The sequence below is a fragment of the Lagenorhynchus albirostris genome, chromosome 2 (assembly GCF_949774975.1).
Source record: "Lagenorhynchus albirostris chromosome 2, mLagAlb1.1, whole genome shotgun sequence".
In the NCBI taxonomy this organism is placed as follows: Eukaryota; Metazoa; Chordata; class Mammalia; order Artiodactyla; family Delphinidae; genus Lagenorhynchus; species Lagenorhynchus albirostris.
Genome location: NC_083096.1, coordinates 97,243,250 through 97,250,966, shown reverse-complemented (window position 1 = coordinate 97,250,966; position 7,717 = coordinate 97,243,250).

Sequence of the window (7,717 nt, the reverse complement as noted above, 5' to 3'; positions counted from 1 at the left end):
ATACAATACCTTTGTGTTAAATATAGTCAACCTTCTACCAGCACTATGTATAATCCCAAATGGTAAATAATCTAAATTTAGTTTCACAGGTAATTTTAAAATCATGTATAATTAGATTTAGAAAGTGTTTTTTGCTTTTCTGCTCTACCATCTACCCTAGGAGGTATACCCTATAGGTTTTCCCTTTTTTAGGCTGTCAACATTTAAAATTTAAAATTAACATGCATCTCCTAAACACATGACAGTGTTGATAGGTTTCTGATGGATGATGAGGAAGGAAACTAAGGACTAAAATTTGGCTTGCATAATCCCCACATGAATAACCAAATAAATATAAATGGCTGTTTTATTGTTTTCATGTGTATGTGTCTAGGTACATGTAGTCAAGATGTGAACAACTTGCAGAAAAATAACTCCTACCGAAGAAGTCTACAATACATGCAATAGCAGTGTTCACAAGTGTGTCTTAGAACCGACCTTTGGGTGGAGTTATATCACTGCCAACGGTTCAGTTGTTGTGGTTTATTCTAACACTTACTGTCACTTTGAACGATTAAGGTTGTTTGATCCAACGTTAGAAGAATGCGTTTCGTGAGAACCAAGACAACATATACTCTAGCTGTCTGGACCAGCAGTGTGCGTCAGACCACAGACAGCTTGCCCAGCCACTTCTTTCCGGTTCCTGTTTTTATCTGAAAAATGGCAATGTTGGGAATTTAAAAAATAGTTGTAAAAGCCCTTAAATGTGATTCTTTATAATCAAAAGTCAATATAAAGAAAAGCATACTTGGTTTTGTTATCAAATATGAAAGTACACAGTATTATTTCATTTTTAAAAGAAATTTAATTATATCTGATGAAATAGCACAGTTACTCTCTCTCCCTTTTGTGTTTTCAACCTAAGAACACTAACTCTCTAGCCTTCAATGACAAGCATGTTCTAGTTTCCCTTTGCCTGAGACACTCTCCTTGGTAACTAACTGCACTGCTACCTCTATGTCCTCATTTTAATCTCATGCTTCACCAAATGCAGTCCAACTCTGCTCTCAAAAAACTGCTTAGGGCTTCCCTGGTGGTGCAATGGTTAAGAATCCGCCTGCCAATGCAGGGGACACGGGTTCGAGCCCTGGCCCGGGAAGATCCCACATGCCACGGAGCAACTAAGCCTGTATGCCACACTGCTGAGCCTGAGCTCTAGAGCCCGCAAGTCACAACTACTGAGCCCATGCACCACAACTACTGAAGCCCAGGAGCCTAGAGCCCGTGCTCCACAACAAGAGAAGCCACCACAATGAGAAGCCCACGCACCGCAACGAAGAGTAGCCCCCGCTCACCACAACTAGAGAAAGCCCGCGCGCTGCAATGAAGACCCAACTCAGCCAAAAATAAGTAAGTAAATAAATAAATTTATATTAAAAAAAACCCTGCTTAATCAAAACTTGCCAATCTCCCAACCCCATTTGCCACTTTTAGGTCATCATTCTATGCACGTTTTTTTGAAGTCTTCAGCACCTCCTAGCTAAGCACTCTTCTCTTAACTGTTAACCCTCAGGTATCTTTCATTCCTCTTTTTCCCCTTTCTATCTGACTCTCAAATTATATTTATGCTTAGAGTATTTCTCAGGTTCCTGCCTTTGGTCCTTTTCTTTCCTCCCTCTATACGCTCACTTGACAATCTTATTTTTTTCCACAGCTTTTTTTTTTTTTTTTACTCTAAAAAGAACTTAAAACAGAAGCAATGAATGTGCATTATAACAATACAAAGAAAACAGTGGATATCCAGTAAAAGATTAGTTGTCTTCCCCCATATATTTTTTCTGTATATATGTCTATAAGTATGTATATGTGTTATTTGCTTTTACACACATGTATATAATATATTCATACATATATGCATTTACATATATATTTTGTTATGAAAGTTGTATCACGTTAAACATTGTTCTACAACTTGTATTTTTTCTTTATAATAAACCATGAATATCTTTTCTAATTGATGCATATGGAGCTATCTAATCCTTTAAAAGTCTGCATAGTATTTCACAGTATGGAAGTATCATACTTCTAAACTCCTTATGGACATATCCACATGGTTATTCCACCAGCTAATCAAATGCAACAGCAAAAATATATATATAATTTTCATTGTTAACTGTTGTGTATCTCTAAACTGTATTCCCTACCTTGGTTAATAATGTCACCCTGAGAAGAGCTTCAAGATGGCGGAAGAGTAAGACGTGGAGATCACATTCCTCCCCACAAATACATCAGAAATACATCTACATGTGGAACAACTCCTACAAAACACCTACTGAACGCTGGCAGAAGACCTCAGACCTCCCCAAAGGCAAGAAAGTCCCCACGTACCTGGGTAGGGCAAAAGAAAAAAGAATAAACAGAGACAAAAGAATAGGGATGGGACCTGCACCAGTGGGAGGAAGCTGTGAAGGAGAAAAGGCTTCCACACACTAGGAAGCCCCTTCGCAGGTGGAGACTGAGGGTGGCAGAGGGGGGAAGCTTCGGAGCCACGGAGGAGAGGACAGCAACAGGGGTGCAGAGGGCAAAGCAGAGAGATTCCCGCACAGAGGATCGGTGCCGATCGGCACTCACCAGCCCGAGAGGCTTTTCCGCTCACCCGTCGGGGCGGGCGGGGCTGGGAGCTGAGGCTCGGGCTTCGGTCGGAGCGCAGGGAGAGGACTGGGGTTGGTGGCCTGAACACAGCCTGCAGGGAGTTAGTGCACCACGGCTAGCCTGGAGGGAGTCCGGGAAAAAGTCTGCACCTGCCGAAGAGGCAAGAGACTTTTTCTTCCCTTTTTGTTTCCTGGTGCGCGAGGAGAGGGGATTAAGAACGCTGCTTAAAGGAGCTCCAGAGATGGGCGTGAGCCGCGGCTATCAGCACGGACCCCACAGACAGGCATGAGACACTAAGGCTGCTGCTGCTGCTGCCGCCACCAAGAAGCCTGTGTGTGAGCACAGGTCACTATCCACACCCCCCTTCCGGGGAGCCTGTGCAGCCCATCACTGCCCGTCCCAGGATCCAGGGACAACTTCTCCGGGAGAACGCACAGCGCGCCTCAGGCTGGTGCAACGTCACAGAGGCCTCTGCCGCCGCAGGCCCGTCCCGCACTCCGTGCCCCTCCCTCCCCCCGGCCTGAGTGAGCCAGAGCCCCCGAAGCAGCGGCTCCTTTAATCCCGTTCTGTCTGAGTGAAGAACAGACGCACTCCAGCGACCTACACGCAGAGGCGGGGCCAAATCCAAAGCTGAGCCCCTGGAGCTGTGAGAACAAGGAAGAGAAAGGGAAATCTCTCCCAGCAGCCTCAGGAGCAGCAGATTAAAGCTCCACAATCAACTTGATGTACCCTGCATCTGTGGAATACATGAATAGACAACGAGTCATCCCAAATTGAGGAAGTGGACTTTGACAGCAAGATTTATGATTTCTTCCCCTTTTCCTCTTTTTGTGAGTGTGTATGTGTATGCTTCTGTGTGAGATCTTGTCTGTATAGCTTTGCTTTTACCATTTGTTCTCGGGTTCTCTCTCTCTCTCTCTCTCTATCTCTCTCTCTCTCTATATATATACATATACATATATATTTAGTATAGTTTTAAGCACTTGTTATCATTGGTGGATTTGTTTTTCAGTTTGGTTACTATCTTCTTTCTTTCTTTCTTTTTTTATTACTTAAAATTTTTTTAAATTATTTTTTATTTTAATAACTTTAATTTTACTTTATTTTATCTTCTTTCTTTCTTTTTTTCTCCCTTTTATTCTGATCTGCGTGGATGACAGGCTCTTGTTGCTCCAGCCAGGCATCAGGGCTGTGCCTCTGAGGTGGAAGAGCCAAGTTCAGGACACTGGTCCACAAGAGACCTCCCAGCTCAACATAATATCAAACGGCGAAAAACTCCCAGAGATCTCCATCTCAATGCCAAGACCCAGCTCCACTCAACGACCAGCAAGCTACAGTGCTGGACACCCTATGTCCAACAACCAGCAAGACAGGAACACAACCCCATCCATTAGCAGAGAGGCTGCCTAAAATCATAATAAGGCCACAGACACCCCAAAACACACCACCAGACGTGGACCTGCCCACCAGAAAGACAAGACCAGCCTCATCCACCACAACACAGGCACTAGTCCCCTCCACCAGGAAACCTACACAACCCACTGAAACAACCTTAGCCATTGGAGACAGACACCAAAAACAACGGGAACTATGAACCAGCAGCCTGCAAAAAGGAGACCCCAAACACAGTAAGATAAGCAAAATGAGAAGACAGAAAAACACACAGCAGATGAAGGAGCAAGATAAAAACCCACCAGACTTAACAAATGAAAAGGAAATAGGCAGTCTACCTGAAAAAGAATTCAGAATAATGATAGTAAAGATGATCCAAAATCTTGGAAATAGAATGGAGAAAATATAAGAAACGTTTAACAAGGACCTAAAAGAACTATAGAGGAAACAAACAGTGATGAACAACACAATAAATGAAATTAAACATTCTCTAGAAGGGATCAATAACAGAATAACTGAGGCAGAATAATGGATACATAACCTGGAAGATAAAATAGTGGAAATAACTATTGCAGAGCAGAATAAAGAAAAAGGAATGAAAAGAATTGAGAACAGTCTCAGAGACCTCTGGGACACCATTAAACACACCAACATTCGAATTATAGGGGTCCCAGAAGAAGAAGAGAAAATGAAAGGGACTGAGAAAATATTAGAAGAGATTATAGTTGAAAACTTCCCTAATATGGGAAAGGAAATAGTTAATCAAGTCCAGGAAGCCCAGAGAGTCCCATACAGGATAAATCCAATGAGAAACACACCAAGACACACATTAATGAAGCTACTGAAAATTAAATATAAAGAGAACATATTAAAAGCAGCAAGGGAAAAACAACAAATAACACACAAGGGAATCCCCATAAGGTTAACTGCTGAACTTTCAGCAGAAACTCTTCAAGCCAGAAGGGATTGGCAGGACATATTTAAAGTGATGAAGGAGAAAAACTTACAACCAAGATTACAAGACCCAGCAAGGATCTCATTCAGATTTGACGGAGAAATTAAAACCTTTACAGACAAGCAAAAGGTAAGAGAATTCAGCACCACCAAACCAGCTTTACCACAAATGCTAAACGAACTTCTCTAGGCAGGAAACACAAGAGAAGGAAAAGACCTAAAATAACAAACCCAAAACAATTAAGAAAATGGTAACAGAAACATATATATTGATAATTACCTTAAATGTAAATGGATTAAATGCTCCAACCAAAAGACATAGACTGGCTGAATGGATACAAAAACAAGACCCGTATATATGCTGTCTACAAGAGACCCAGTTCAAACCTAGGGACACATACAGACTGAAAATGAGGGGATAGAAAAAGATATTTCATGCAAATGGAAATCAAAAGAAAACTGGAGTAGCAATTCTCATATCAGACAAAATAGCTTTAAAATAGGGACTATTACAAGAGACAAAGAAGGATACTACATAATGATCCAGGGATCAATCCAAGAAAAAGATATAACAATTGTAAATATTTATGCACCCAACATAGGAGCACCTCAATACATAAGGCAAATACTAACAGCCATAAAAGGGGAAATCGACAGTAGCACAATCATAGTAGGGGACTTTCACCAATGGACAGATCATCCAAAATGAAAATAAATAAGGAAACACAAGCTTTAAATGATACATTAAACAAGACGGACTTAATTGATATTTATAGGACATTCCATCCAAAAGCAACAGGATACACATGCTTCTCAAGTTCTCATGGAACATTCTCCAGGATAGATCATATCTTGGGTCACAAATCAAGCCTTGGTAAATTTAAGAAAATTGAAATCATGTCAAGTGTCTTTTCCGACCACAAAACTATGACACTAGATATCAATTACAGGAAAAAAATCTGTAAAAAATACAAAGACATGGAGGCTAAACAACACACTACTTAATAACCAAGAGATCACTGAAAAAATTAAAAAGGAAATCAAAAAATACCTAGAAACAAATGACAATGAAAACACAACGACCCAAAACCTATGGGATGCAGCAAAAGCAGTTCTAAGAGGGAAGTTTATAGCAATACAATCCTACATTGCGAAACAAGAATCATCTCAAATAAACAACCTAACCTTACACCTAAAGCAATTAGAGAAAGAATAAAAAAAAAAAAAAACCCAAAGTCAGCAGAAGGAAAGAAATCATAAAGATCAGATCAGAAATAAAAGAAAATGAAATGAAGGAAACAATAGCAAAGATCAATAAAACTAAAAGCTGGTTCTTTGAGAAGATAAACAAAATTCATAAACCATTAGCCAGACTCATCAAGAAAACAAGAGAGAAGACTCAAATCAATAGAATTAGAAATGAAAAAGAAGTAACAACTGACACTGTAGAAATACAAAGGATCATAAGAGATTACTACAAGCAACTATATGCCAATAAAATGGACAACCTGGAAGAAATGGAAAAATTCTGAGAAATCCACAACCTTCCGAGACTAAACCAGGAAGAAATAGGAAATATGAACAGACCAATCACAAGCACTGAAATTGAAACTGTGATTAAAAATCTTCCAACAAACAAAAGCCCAGGACCAGATGGCTTTACAGGCGAATTCTATCAAACATTTAGAGAAGACCTAACACCTATCCTTCTCACCCTCTTTCAAAATATAACAGAGTGGAACACTCCCAAACTCATTCTACGAGGCCACCATCACCCTAATACCGAACCCAGACAAAGATGTCACAAAAGAAGAAAACTACACGCCAATATCACTGATGAACATAGATGCAAAAATCCTTGACAAAATACTAGCAAACAGAATCCAACAGCACATTAAAAGGATCATACACCACGATCAAGTGGGGTTTATCCCAGGAATGCAAGTTTTCTTTAATATACACAAATCAGTCAATGTGATACACCGTATTAACAAATTGAAGGAGAATAACCATATGATCATCTCAATAGACGCAGAGAAAGCTTTCGACAAAATTCAACACCCATTTATGATAAAAACCCTGCAGAAAGTAGACATAGAGGGAACTTTCCTCAACATAATAAAGGCCATATATGACAAACCCGCAGCTAACGTCATGCTCAATGGTGAAAAACTGAAACCATTTCCACTAAGATCAGGAACAAGACAAGGTTGCCCACTCGCAGCAGTATTATTCAACATAATTTTGGAAGTTTTAGCCACAGTAATCAGAGAAGAAAAAGAAATGAAAGGAATCAAAATCGGAAAAGAAGAAGCAAAGCTGTCACTGTTTGCAGATGACATGATACTATACATAGAGAATCCTAAAGATGCTACCAGAAAACTACTAGAGCTAATCAGTGAATTTGGAAAAACAGCAGGATACAAAATTAATGCACAGAAATCTCTTGCAATCCTATACACTAATGATAAAAAAATCTGAAAGTGAAATTAAGAAAACACTCCCATTTACCATTGCAATAAAATGAATAAAATATCTAGGAATAAAACCTACCTAAGGATACAAAAGACCTGTATGTAGAAAATTATAAGACACTGATGAAAGAAATTAAAAATGATATAAATAGACAGAGAGATATACCATGTTCTTGGATTAGAAGAATCAACATTGTGAAAATGACTCTACTATCCAAAGCAATCTACACATTCAATGCAATCCCTATCAAACTACCACTGGCATT